General features: G+C 34.1%; 1 long non-coding RNA gene across 1 annotated transcript; it reads right to left on the minus strand.

The window, feature by feature from the left end:
* Positions 1-919: 919 nt before the first annotated feature.
* LOC103884425 lies at positions 920-14,369 on the minus strand. The gene is made up of 3 exons (XR_001902556.3): positions 14,308-14,369; positions 6,106-6,279; positions 920-4,692 (listed from the first exon to the last, which is right to left on the minus strand). It is a non-coding gene; the product is annotated as an uncharacterized LOC103884425 (long non-coding RNA).
* Between the last annotated feature and the right edge of the window lie 995 nt (positions 14,370-15,364).

Below are 15,364 nucleotides of genomic sequence, written 5' to 3' on the forward strand. Positions count from 1 at the left end.
TTGCAATTTATGCATGCTTATTACACTTCTGGTTTTGTCATGTACTAATGCTAGATAAACAGATTCTCTGCAAAATAAACTCTATTTAAGAGATGTTAAGGTTAAGATACATGCACATGAAAGCCAGCAAATGCAAAACTAAAGCTGCCTAAAGGTGTTTAGATTGCCCTGCTGGGGAAAGCACACACATTCCCAAATGCAGGAAAAGGGATCAAAATTAAAGGTTAGCATGCCTAGAAAATTGTGTATATTTTATTCGTCCTTGAACATCAAGCTCAGTTATTTGAATTTTTAGTGAAAAAAAAAAGTCACTTTTGAAAAGTACAAGCATAAGTAGCAGCAAAATATAGAAAAGTATATTACTTATTTGATTGTAAAAAATACTAATAGCCACTGCATTTTTTGCCCCTTGACAGTGGTTTAGGCTTCAAAAAATGACAAGTAGAAAACAATGGTAACTGCATTCTATTTGGTTTATAGTTCCCTAAAAATGATGAAAACATGACCCTTTTTTGGCTGCACTTTTATTGTTATAATTCACAGGCCAGACAATTCACCCATTTAAATGTACAACTCAATTTTTCTACTATTTAGTATTTGTTTTTAGAACTTATTGTATTCACAGAATTGTGCAGCCATCACCACAATCAATTTTAAAATATCTTTATCACCCATAAACAAAACACCGTGCTCCTCAACTATCATTCCCAAACCCCTGTTGCCCCCCAGACCTAGGCAACCATAATCTATTTTCTGTCTTTTAGATATTCCTTTTCTGGAAATTTCATATAAATGAAATCATATAATATGTGGTCTTTTGTACTGGCTTTTCTTTTTCTCTTAGGCTGTTTTCAAGGTTCACCCAAGTTTTAGCATATATCAATATTTTATTTTTTTTGGCTGAGTAATATTCCAGTTTATGGACAAGTCACATTTTGTTTATTCATTTTTTCAGTTGATTCATACTTAGATTGTTTCTATATTTTGGATTTTGTGAATAAAGTTGTTGTGAATATTAGTGTACAGATTTTTGTAAGAGCATATGTTTCCATTTCCCTTGGGTATATACCCAGAAGTGGAATTGCTGGACCAAATGGTAGCTCTATATTTAACATTTTGAGAGACTATAAGAATGTTTTCAAAGTGGCTGCATCATTTCACATTCCCAACAGCAATATGTAAAGATTCTAATCTTTCACACCTTCATCAACACTGGATACTATCTGACTGTTTTATTGAAGTCATCCTAATGAGTGTAAAGTAGAATATCATTACGGTTTTGACTTGCATTTCTCTAATAACTAATACTGAGATTATTGTCATGTGTTTATTGACGATTTGTTTATTTTCTTTAGATAAATGCCTCTGCCAAATATCTGTCCATTTTGTAATTGAGTTATCTGACTTTTTGTTATTTAGTTGTAAGTGTTCTTTATGTGCACTAAACATAAGTCCTGTATAAGATATAATATTTGCAAATATTTTCACTAATTTTATGGATTATCTTTTCACTTTCTGATTATGTTCTTTGAAGAACAAACTTTTTTAATTTTGATAAAGTAAAATGTATCTACTTTTTATTTTGTCAATGCTTTTGGTGTTATATCTAACAATTTATTTCCAAATCAAAGGTAACTAATATATACCCCCATAATTTCTTCTGAAAGTTCATAGTTTTAGCTTTTATATCTAGGTATTTCATACAATTTGTGTTCATTTTTGTGTATGGTATGAGGTAGTCTTCAAATTTCATTGCTTATACATGGATATCCAGCTGTCCCAGTACTATTCGTTAAAAATACTATTCTTTCTCCATGGAATGATATTGGCACCCTTGCTAAGAATCAATTGATGATGGGCATATAACTTTATTTTTGGATATTTAATTATATTACATTGATTTGTATGTCTATTCTTATGTCAGTATCACTCAGTCTTCATTGCTTTTGCTTTGTAGTATGTTTTGAAATTTAGATGTGTGAGTCCTCCAAATTTGCTCTCCTTTAATATTGCTTTTGGTATTTGGGATCCTTTAAATTTCCAAATAAATTTTAGGATCAAGTTGTCAATTTCTTAAAAAAAAAAAGAAGCCTGTTCAAATTCTGAAAAGTATTGTGTTAAATCTGTAGATAGATTTGGGAAATATTGCAACCATAACAATAATAAGTCTTCAAATTTATGAATATGGAATACTTTCCATTCATTTTGTTTTCTGACAATGCTTCACAATATTTAGTGAATAAGTCTTATGCTTCCTTTGTTAAATTCTCACCTATATACTTTGTTCTTTTGATGCTATTCCTAGTGAAATATTTACTTAATTTCATTTTTGGATTTTTCATTGCAAGTTTATAGAAATACAATTGATTTTTGTATATTACTGACATAGTTTAATAGTTCTAACAGATATTTTTAGTGGATCTCTTAGGATTTCATGTATAGGAGATTTCTTCAGCTGCAAATAGAGATAGATTTTACTTATTTCAACCAATCTTATAAAGATACTGTATGTTTCTTTTTCTTGAGTAATTGCCCTGGCCAGAGCTTTCAGTGTCTTACAGCAAATTAGTTTATTGATTTAAGATTTTTAAAATTATTTAAATATGGGACGACTTACTTTCAATTGTAAATTTTCTTCAGTATTTCTCATAAGGCAGTTCTGCCAGCAACAAAATTAATCAGATTTTGTTTATCGTGGTGTGTCAATATTTTGCATATTAGTTTTGCTAAATATATGATTTTTGGCTGACTGTTTTTTTCTTTGAGCATTTTAAATACGTTATTGCTTTCTTGCCCTCATTGCTCTGATGAGAAATCAACTGTTACTCTAATGGGGGTTTCCTTTATTTGTGAGTTTTTCTCTTGTTGCTTATACAATTTACCCCTTGTCTTTGTCTTTTCATATTTTACTTTGTCTAACAGCATTTTATTATGTCATTGAACAGACCTCTTTGCATTTATCCTACTTAAATTTTGTTAAGCTTTTTAGATGTGTAGATAATGGTATTAATCAAATTTTAAGTGTTCAGCTGTAATTTCTTGCATTTTTTTCTCTTTCTTCCTCTCCTCTTTTCTTAGAACCTCATTATATATATTTGATGTTCTTAATGGTGCCCCACATTTCTCTGAAGCTATGTTCATTTGTATCATTGTTTTCTCTCTGTTCTTCAGATAGTATAAATCTCTATTTACCGCTGATTTAACAAATTCTTTCTTCTGACAGTTCAAATCTATTGTTGAGCCTCCCTAGTAATTTATTTTTTTGTCCATTGTAGTTATGTGCCTTTTAACTCTAGAATTTCCATTTGGTCCTTAAAAAAAGAATACACTTTCTGTCTCTTTATTGGTATTATCTATTTGATAAGACTTTGTCAGCATAACTTCATTTACTTCTTTAAACATGGCTTTCTTTAGTTCTCTGAACATATTTTTAATTGCTTCTTTGAAGTCTTTGTTAAATATGGCATCTGGTTGCTCTAACAGGAAGCTTCTGTTGACTTACTCTTTTCTCATGTAAGAATTTCTTGTTTTTTTGTATGTCTCGTATATATTTGCTAATGAAACCTAGATACTTTAGCAAATATATTGCAACAAAATTGAGAACTAATCTCTCTCTATGCAGGGCTTATTACTGTGGTTTTCTTGTTCATTTTAGTGACTGTTTAGATTATTTTAGTAAAATCCGTTTCCTCTGACAAATTGTTTAGATTATTTAGTAAAATCTGTTTTCCCTCAGATATGTAGAGACTCCGATGTCCCACCTCAGAGGGCACAGCCTTGTGTATGCACATAGTCACCTTGGGGATAACAATGGTTTTAGCAGGACAACATTTGACTGTCTCTTTTTCTGATCACACCAGAAGAGAATTTCACTAATTGTTAGTTGATTGCTTTCAATTTCCACAATGTATTTTTTGACATTAATTGTTCCACAGACTGATCCAATTAAAATTCGGCCTCTTTGCAGTGATACTTCATGGACTCAGTGATGGAGAGTTGTTGTGACTCCAAGCAAAGTTCTACTTACTTGTTTCTTTTCCTGGATTTTTCTTGTAAAGTAATTGGTACATGATTTGGCTCTTATCACCAATGAAGCTACAATTCTCTTTTCAATTTCTGTTTACTACAAACACCATTGTTTTTGAAAGTATCCTTGGGCTTAATATTCCCACACTTTGTTGCCAATAAAGTAATTTCTTTTAGGGAGAGATTTAAGCTGTTTGTTAGGACCTGCCTCTCTGCCTGGGCAAAATATCTGAGCCACAGTTCTGGAGCTGGGATCAAGGACAGTGCCATCCTTCTTTCAGAGTGCCACCACTACTTTAGTAGCTGAGTACATAGAAGAGAGAGGTGGTTGCCTCGGGACCTAGTTTTATTAGCTTTTTCTTTCCCAACACTTAATCTCCACTTTATGACCAAGACAGTGAGGGTGAACAGGAATCCCATACTTTCAGCTCACTACACCTTAGTTAAAGCTTTGATACCACAAATAAGGTTGGAAAGAAGAAAATAACACTGTTGCTTTTTTTCAGGAATTATCCTCTTTGACAGGTAACTTGAAGTCAGGATATAAAATGCTGATGTCCCAACTCTCTGGAGAAGATACTGTAGTCCTTAACAGGAAGCTGGAACTAGAGGAAACTTTGTGTTCTTGACATTTCCTGGTTGGGATGGAGTTTCCATTACACTAAGCTGGAAGGGGAGAAGAGTGGAGAGGTTGTGGTTCAAATACCGCTGTTTTTACAGAGTCTTTATAATAGAGTATGTTGAATATTTCATTATTTACTACATATTCTTAGCTGCATTTCCAGATACTCTAAACATTATTGTTATCTTTGTTGCAATTGTTTGTAATTTTTACCAGTTTTCCTGAGGAGTGTGTCCAAGGGCTCCTCACATTGCCATACTGAAAATGGAAACCTTGACTCTTTATATTCAGGAATTCAAGGCATTTCCAACATCAATATTGCAAATTATTAAAGATGCCCATTGACATTTGCAAGGCTCAAAAAATAAATTCCTAATTTTAAGTCTTACTGATGATCACAGACCGGTATCATATCCAAAGTTATAAAGAAACCAAAAGGAAGACTCTTTAGCTCTGGGACTGCCGTATTCCATCAAGCAGTAATAGTAACAACTCTCATGATACTTTTCAAAGCCTAGCACATTGTTTCACATTAATCCTGACTGTAATTTTTGTGGTGGTTACTATAATTTATATTTTACAGATCAAGGGACATGGAAGAGATTGTGCTTTTCTAGTGTCTGTTCTTCCCAAGGGCCCTTTTCTATTCTCCTCTGCATTGTAGGGGCTGGCTTACAGGCTGCTTGTAACACACTCCACTGTCAGCTGAATTCTGGATGGGATCAGACAATGTGGCATTATTGGGAGTTGGGAGGACTGAAGAAAGAGACAAGTCAGGTTATTTCTGCCTCTCCTTCTTTGCATCTCCTTTCTCTCCTTCCATTTCTATTACTAGCTATATCTGTTGTATGGTTTCATTTGACATTAAGTGGGACTACCTAATCGTCACATTTTCTGAGTGATCTAGACCCTGCCCTGCAGCAGCACTGCTCCCTCCCTCTGACCTTCTGTCTCTGGGTATCTAGTGACTTTCTGGTGGGACTTATTTCTGGGGAAACTTACATTCTCTGTTTCCCTTTATATCTCTCTGAGCATCTATGTAGCCCAGTTTCCAAATCAAAAATACATTTCTTTTTTTTCTTTCTTCTTTTTTTTTTTTTCAGGTGGAGTCTTGCTTTGTCACCCAAGCTGGAGTGCAATGGCGACATCTAGGTTCACTGCAACCTCCGACATCTAGGTTCACTGCAACCTACGCCTCCGGGATTCAGGCTATTCTCCTGCTTCAGCCTCCTGAGTAGTTGGGACTACAACGTGGGGTAATTTCCCCACCTTGGCCAGGCTGGTCCCTCCACTTGAGGCAACTCCTGACCTCAAGTGATCCGCCTGCCTTGGCCTCTCAAAATGCTGGAATTACAGGTGCAGGAGTAAGCCACCGTGACCAGAAGAAAAATAAATAAATAAATAAACAAATAAATAAATAAGTAAATAAAAACACCTTTCTTAAAATGCACAAGTACCTTCTGTTGTGGGTTAAGTTCCTGTGGATTCATTTACTCAGATGTTAAGTGGCAAAAATAAAACTTGAACCCAGAAGAGCCAAATGGACTACCAAGACTGTTTCCACTTCTATGACAGAGTAGCCTTCCAGATCACTCAGTCCATTGCTGATTCTGTTTGGGAAAGGGGTTATTCTGTTTAATGTGGGGAAAGAAAGAAGCATAATATTGTGAAATATTCATACAAATGTAATGAATATTACTTACTGTTCTGTGATTATTCTAAAACTGTGTCCACATTTTGTCATGGGTTTTGTTTATTGTTACCAACAATAAATGGCAAATGTGAGTATATGTTCATTGAGATAATATTTCATTTAAAAAATGTTAAATCAAAAGTATTTGACCACCTTGTCCCTACATGACTTCCAATTTGTTTCCAATCATTTGCCAAATAATTTTTAATTACGTATTATCACATTTTATACATAAGGTATAGAACATAATACACAAGAAAGAACTATTCAAAAATCACTGAACACTAATGTGCTCTTTTAATCATGAAGTAGATTCAAATAAATTTGGGGTATTTATTTTAAAAGTTTAAAGACTCTATTAGGCTGTATTTGATCACATATACACATTTTACTTTCTGCCACATTAACATAGGAGGAATCAATTTCTGAAATAATTGTTAGTAATAGATTTTATTATTTGTCTTTTCTCATTAATAAAGATTTGATAGCTGACAAGAAGCAGTAAAAGATTAGAGAAATATATATAAATTATACAAATGCATATGCTTCTCCTGGTTTCTGAATACTATTTTGTTAATAAAGAAAAAAATGTAATTCACATGACTATTTTAAGCTAATTTTATCTTTTTTTCTTAAAAGGGGTATTAGTTTGATTCTAATACTATAATTACAAAGAAAACCAATACTCTGCCTTGTCCATAATTTATCTCTTTCCTTTATCTAGAAGTATATAATTTATGCCATTTAAAGTTCATTATTTGTTTCTTATTATTATACCTTCAACAAGCATATATTAAGGGCCTGCACATGCGCATATCTAGTTAACAGAGTTGCATTTAATTTTAAAAGGCAGTTAATGTCATTTCCCAACTAACAAAACCAAATTAAAATCTCTATTGACAGAATAGACCAAAATTGAGAAATAGCTGATATAACACAACTCTCTACACAAAAATGTATGCGCGCACACACACACACACTTGTTCATAGACATAGTATTCATGATGACAAAATTCTAGAAATTTTAACCAAATATGTATGCTAAGTATCCTGAAAAAGCAGATTAAATAAGCAATGATTTCTTATTATGGATTCCCCAATTTAAATAGCTACGAAAAGCCATCTGGGCATATGCACAGATGCACAGCTTGGCTGCAAGCACAGCAGTTTACAGAAAGTCATATGCTAAATTTGGACATTCAGGTCTTCCCTTTGCACTACATTTTCAAAGGCAGATTATGAAGAAAAGAGTTGAGAATGTAATGCACATGTATAGTTAACAAGGTTTTTGCACTTAACTTATTTGAAATCGATTGCAATTTAAAGATGCAGTTATGTGCTCTCTAACCCCGTACTGAATGTATCATGGGAAAGCAATTTCAGAGTAATTGCCTCATAAGACGTAGTTAAGTTAGTTCCTAAAATATGTAAATCAAACTTGTTCCTTGACTAATTGTGATTCAATCTATGATTAAATTTAATTCCTCTTGTTTTACAAATCTAGTATTTTCTCAATGGAAATGCAGCTATGAATATAAATAAATTAAGACAACATATTTTGTTACTTAGTGGTTCCCAACCAAGAGTTATTTTTTCCTTCAAAACAACATTTAGAAACATCTGGGTATACTTTCAGTTGTCACGACAGAAAGAGGGGCCCGCCTCTAGTACATAGATACCAAGTAAGTTTCTGAACATTCTGCAATGCACAGGACAATTCCCCTTGTAACCCAGGCTAAAACATCAGTAATTCTGAGATTGAAAACCCTGTTATGGAGTAACATTTGATGATTATATTTTATTGTCATGTCACTACATCATAAATATACGCAGGGCCAGTTTGGTGAGTTATGTGTAAAAACAAGAATTCACTGAATTGGACTAAAAGCAGCTTGGAGAAGGAAGAAGAGTCAGTAAGCGTGGACTCTGATTGGAGAAATTTTTCAGTCTGAACATGTGAGACAAGAACAGACGGGTTAATAATAAGCAGCATCCAAGTGACATGTGAGATAATATAATATTTCACATGTATTTAAATGGAGACCCAGAGGAAAGAAATGGGTCAAAAATAATTTAAAGACATAAAGATAAAATATTTTCCAGATTTTGTGACAAACCTCAGCTTAGAAGTCTAAGAAGTTCAGTGAATCTCAAGAATGTTAAAAGCAAAGACAAGGACATCTAGAAACACACAGTCAATCCTCTGAAGGAAGATAAAAAGTAAATCTTAAAGAAAGCCAGGAAAAAAGAGAAGACAAACCGCATACAGAAAAACAATGGTATAAATCATCTCGACCTTCTCTTTAGATCCTACAAAGGCCAGAATAAAAAAGAAAATGACATGCTTCGAAAGATGAAAACACTGTTGTTCACCCGAATTCTATATTCATCCAAAATATTCTTTAAAAATACAGGCAACATTAAGACATTTTCAGATAAATGAATACTGAGAGAATTTGCTATTAGAAAACTGTGCTACCCTCCTCAGCAAATGTACAAGAACAGAAATTATAACAAACTGTCTTTCAGACCACAGTGCAATCAAACTAGAGCTCAGGACTAAGAAACTCAATCAAAACTGCTCAACTACATGGAAACTGAACAACCTGCTCCTGAATGACCACTGGGTACACAACGAAATGAAGGCAGAAATAAAGATGTTCTTTGAAACCAGTGAGAACAAAGATACAACATACCAGAATCTCTGGGACACATTTAAAGCAGTGTGTAGAGAGAAATTTATAGCACTAAATGCCCACAAGAGAAAGCTAGAAAGATTTAAACTGACACTCTAACATCACAATTAAAAGAACTAAAGAAGCAAGAGCAAACACATTCAAAAGCTAGCAGAAGGCAAGAAATGAAGGAAGATCAGAGACACAAAAAAACCCTCCAAAAAATCAATGAATCCAGGAGCTAATTTTTTGAAAAGATCAACAAAATTGATAGATCGCTAGCAAGACTAATAAAGAAGAAAAGAGAGAAGAATCAAATCGACGCAATTAAAAATGATAAAGGGGATATCACCACCGACCCCACAGAAATAGAAACTACCATCAGAAAATACTATAAACACCTCTACGCAAATGAATTAGAAAATCTAGAAGAAACGGATAATTTCCTGGACACTTACACTCTCCCAAGACTAAACCACGAAGAAGCTGAATCCCTGAATAGACCAATAGCAGGCTCTGAAATTGAGGCAATAATTAATAGCCTACCAACCAAAAAAAGTCCAGGACCAGATGGATTCACAGCTGAATTCTACCAGAGGTACAAGGAGAAGCTGGTACCATTCCTTCTGAAACTATTCCAATCAATAGAAAAAGAAGGAATACTCCCTAACTCATTTTATGAGGCCAACATCATCCTGATAACAAAGCCTGGCAGAGGCACAAGAAAAAAAGAGAATTTTAGACCAATATCCCTGATGAACATCAATACAAAAATCCTCAATAAAATACTGACAAACCGAATCCAGCAGCACATCAAAAAGCTTATCCACCATGATCAAGTTGGCTTCATCCCTGGGATGCAAGGCTGGTTCAACATATGCAAATCAATAAATGTAATTCAGCATATAAACAGAACCAAATACAAAAACCACATGATTATCTCAATAGATGCAGAATAGGCCTTTGACAAAATTCAACAGCCCTTCATGCTAAAAACTCTCAATAAACTAGATATTGATGGAATGTATCTCAAAATAATAAGAGCTACTTATGGCAAACCCACAGCCAATATCATACTGAATAGGGAAAAACTGGAAGCATTCCCTTTGAAAACTGGCACAAGACAGGGATGCCCTCTCTCACCACTCCTATTCAACATACTATTGGAAGTTCTGGCTAGGGCAATCAGGCAAGAGAAAGAAATAAAGGGTATTCAGTTACGAAAAGAAGAAGTCAAACTGTCCCTGTTTGCAGATGACATGATTGTATATTTAGAAAACCCCATCGTCTCAGCCCAAAATCTCCTTAAGCTGATAAGCAACTTCAGCAAAGTCTCAGGATACAAAATTAATGTGCAAAAATCACAAGCATTCTTATACACCAGTAACAGACAAACAGAGAGCCAAATCATGAATGAACTTCCATTCACAATTGCTTCAAAGAGAATAAAATACCTAGGAATCCAACTTACAAGGGATGTAAAGGACCTCTTCAAGGAGAACTACAAACTACTGCTCAGTGAAATAAAAGAGGACATAAACAAATGGAAGAACATACCATGCTCATGGATAGGAAGAATCAATATTGTGAAAATGGCCATACTGCCCAAGGTAATTTATAGATTCAATGCCATCCCCATCAAGCTACCAATGAGTTTCTTCACAGAATTGGAAAAAACTGCTTTAAAGTTCATATGGAACCAAAAAAGAGCCCGCATCTCCAAGACAATCCTAAGTCAAAAGAACAAAGCTGGATGCATCACGCTACCTGACTTCAAACTATACTACAAGGCTACAGTAACCAAAACAGCATGGTACTAGTACCAAAACAGAAATATAGACCAATGGAACAGAACAGAGTTCTCAGAAATAATACCATACATCTACAGCCATCTGATCTTTGACAAACCTGAGAGAAACAAAAAATGGGGAAAGGATTCCCTATGTAATAAATGGTGCTGGGAAAATTGGCTAGCCATAAGTAGAAAGCTGAAACTGGATCCTTTCCTTACTCCTTATACAAAAATTAATTCAAGATGGATTAGAGACTTAAATGTTAGACCTAATACCATAAAAACCCTAGAAGAAAACCTAGTTAATACCATTCAGGACATAGGCATGGGCAAGGACTTCATGTCTAAAACACCAAAAACAATGGCGACAAAAGCCAAAATTGACAAATGGGATCTCATTAAACTAAAGAGCTTCTTCACAGCAAAAGAAACTACCATCAGAGTGAACAGGCAACCTACAGAATGGGAGAAAATATTTGCAATCTACTCATCTGACAAAGGGCTAATATCCAGAACCTACAAAGAACTCAAACAAATTTACAAGAAAAGAACAAACAATCTCATCAAAAAGTGGGCAAAGGATATGAACAGACATTTCTCAAAAGAAGACATGCATACAGCCAACAGACACATGAAAAAAATGCTCGCCATCACTGGCCATCAGAGAAATGCAAATCAAAACCACAATGAGATACCATCTCACACCAGTTAGAATGGCAATCATTAAAAAGTCATGAAACAACAGGTGCTGGAGAGGATGTGGAGAAATAGGAACACTTTTACACTGTTGGTGGGATTGTAAACTAGTTCAACCATTATGGAAAACAGTATGGCGATTCCTCAAGGATCTAGAACTAGATGTACTATATGACCCAGCCATCCCATTACTGGGTATATACCCAAAGGATTATAAATCATGCTGCTATAAAGACACATGCACACGTATGTTTATTGTGGCACATTCACAACAGCAAAGACTTGGAATCAACCCAAATGTCCATCAGTGACAGACTGGATTAAGAAAATGTGGCACATATACACCATGGAATACTATGCAGCCATAAAAACGATGAGTTTGTGTCCTTTGTAAGGACATGGATGCAGCTGGAAACCATCATTCTCAGCAAACAATCCAAGAACAGAAAACCAAACACTGCATGTTCTCACTCATTGGTGGGAACTGAACAATGAGATCACTTGGACTCGGGAAGGGGAACATCACACACCGGGGCCTATTATGGGGAGCGGGGAGGGGCGAGGGATTGCGTTGGGAGTTATACCTGATGTAAATGATGAGTTGATGGGTGCTGACGAGTTGATGGGTGCAGCACACCAACATGGCACAAGTATATATATGTAACAAACCTGCACGTTATGCACATGAACTTAAAGTATAATAATAATAATAATAATAATAATAATAATAATAATAAAAGAAAACTGTGCTACCAGAAATGAATAAGAAACTTAATCAGGTTGAGGTAAATTATACCAGACTAACAGGAGGAAAACTACATCTGAAGAAAAATAAATAAATAACTAAAGTGGACCCCAGATGGAAAATAAATGATAGCTATAAAGGACTAAATTTTTTGCCTCCTAGATAATGTAAAAACAAATAACTACTTAAAAGAAACAAAAAACCTACCACTGTAAATAGGGGTTTATATTGTTTGCAGAATTAGAATACATGAGAGTAATAGCCAATGCACAGGGGATGATAACTGTAATTATACATTTGAAAAGTTCATATATTTTTAAATTATGAATATGAAATGATTTGGTAATTTTAAAAAGCAAAGAGATAAATTAAAGATGTATTTTCTTTGTAACTCCTATAGCAACCACTAAAATACGATAAAAATCTGTTTAGCTAAAAAATCAATATAGGAATTAAAACCTATGTAAAAATGTAGGCCAATGTAAAATAAAGTGAGAAAAAATAAACAGGAACTAAAAAGTAATGAAACACACACACACACACACAATAGCAAATATTTAGACGTACATACATCAATAACTGCATTAAAGGTAATAGACTATACACTTCACTTATAAGACATAGATTATCAGCCATAATAAAAAAAAAGTAAGATCCAGCTATCAGTTGTCTGAAAGAGATGCACGTTAAATATAAAGACACACATAAATTGAAATTAAAAGTATAAGGACAGATATACTATGCCAATAATAACTATAAAATAGATAATGTGTCATTATTAATATCAGAAAAATTAGACTTCAAGATAAGGAGTAGTAGCAGAGATAACGATAACATTTTATACTTGTAAAAGGTTGAATTCACAGGAAGGCATAAAAATTCCAAATGTATCTGTGCCTAATAATATTTCAAAATACGTAAAGAAAACTTGACAGAAATAAAAGAAGAAATTGATGAAAACAATTTTCAGAATTTTATAAATTATTTTGTTTATATTTTGTAATAAGTACATTGTGTCAAACACGAGACAGAAATGAGAAAATCTGTCCCAGAAAGTGGTAATCAGAAGCCAGTTTGGATTTACCAATATGACATGGGTAAATTGAAAATGCTTATGAATCAACAAAAAGATAATTCTTCACTGTCTGTATCAAAGTGGTCACAAAAGCTTAAAGTAGAACGATCTGTGGCTTGCTCAGTTTTCAATCCCAATCTCAGTTATTTATTTTCAACACTAATTGACATAACACAGCAATTTATTTTTGGTCTATTATTTTCACAAGACAAGCAGCCTAGTGTCTTCCAAAATTTTCAGACCATGGATCAGAATGAGAAATGCACTTCACGTTGACGTCCAACACACACATGCACACACACTCATACACAAACCTAGAATAAAAAATGTTTCCTAAAACAATACTCCCCCTTATAATGTATAATGGCAACCCTCTCTATTCCACTCTATACTGTTTCAGTTCTAATCTATTCTACTTAATTCTATTTTATTTATTAATGCAGGACTTAACTCATTAAATTTACTTTAGGACCTATTAACAAACCATGATCCACAATTTTAAAATTTATATTTGGACTACAATCAATATGGTTGGTTAGACTAAACCACTAAAACGAAATATATTAAAAAGTGAAGTATCTGAAATCATTAAGCTATTTAGTCATATTATGAATATGATTATTTAACTAGGTTTTACTTAATTAGAAAAACATTGATAATCTGGTTCTTAATACTGGTTCATCCATGAGGTAGGCATGATTTTCAGTGCACCATTCAATATATGTTACACTTTTTTCTGTTCAGCTTTACGAGTTATATGTAGAAAGAGTGGTTTATTGAATGAATCTTGAGAAGTTAAAGTTTATAATAAAGATGTATGAAAGGAAGGAGGATTAGAAATAGTGAAGAAAAGAATTGGAATAGAATAAGGTCAACAGCAGAAAATAATACGGAGAATACAAGGCAAAAAATAGAAAATAAGACGTACATAAAAGTTTGATAAATCAATAAAGAAATTAAAAATGTAAGAAATTTGATGTTACTTGTGTGGCATGAGTAGGATGTCAATATCAACGGCCTTTCAACAGCAGAACTTACCAAGAGTGATATCATAATTGTACAGAACACTTCTTGCTTGTCAGGTACTGTTCTAGGTGTTGAACATGTGCTAACTTGTTTATAGGCTCATAACAGTTCTAGAAGTTAGGTGCAGTTATTGCTCCCATTTTATTGAGAAGGAAACCAAGATTTTCAGGATCACAGATCTTGTAAGTGTAAAGCCACAATGTAAGCAATAATTATGTATCACTAAAGCCCACATTTACACGCTATAGTAACTACATTGTGAGCTAGACACTATAATATTCAATGTTGTCTTTTTTTTTTTTTTTTTTTTTTTTTTTAGACAGTCTCACTCTGTCACCCAGACTAGAGTGCACTGGCGTGACCTCGGCTCACTGAAACTTCCACCTCCCGGGTTCAAGCAATTCTCCTGTCTCAGCCTCCCGAGTAGCTGGGACTACAGGCACATGCCACCATGCCTAGCCAATTTCTGTATTTCTAGTAGAGACAGAGTTTCAACATATTGGTAAGACTGGTCTCAAACTCCTGACCTCAGGTGATCCACCTGCCTCAGCTTCTTAAAGTGCTGGGACTACAGGCATGAGCCACCGCGCCCAGCTTCATGAGCCTTTTAAGAGTCATACAAGCCAGTAACTGACAGAGTAGTGCTTCAAACTCACAAGACTCTGAGTTCTACTAAGAATTATGTTATACAGAAACTTACTATGAAATTGACTATGCTCTCCACACTCTGCTGCATGCTTTACCTACTTTGCAATATGACATTTAATTCTTGGAGTAGCCTTATCTAAAGCTATAATTATGATCTCTGCGTTTAGTATGAAAGAAAACATTCACACAGAGATGATTTGATAGGTTATATAAGATCAAAAATATAGTAAATAGGAGAACCTGGATTCAAACCCAGGCCATCTTCTTCTAGTGCATTCAATCTTATCCACTGACAATGATACAGCCACGGGATAATGTATTTGGAGTACAGATTTGAAACTCATAGAGACTGCATGTTTTATGAAA

This window comes from Papio anubis, chromosome 3 (assembly GCF_008728515.1).
Source record: "Papio anubis isolate 15944 chromosome 3, Panubis1.0, whole genome shotgun sequence".
Classification (NCBI taxonomy): Eukaryota; Metazoa; Chordata; class Mammalia; order Primates; family Cercopithecidae; genus Papio; species Papio anubis.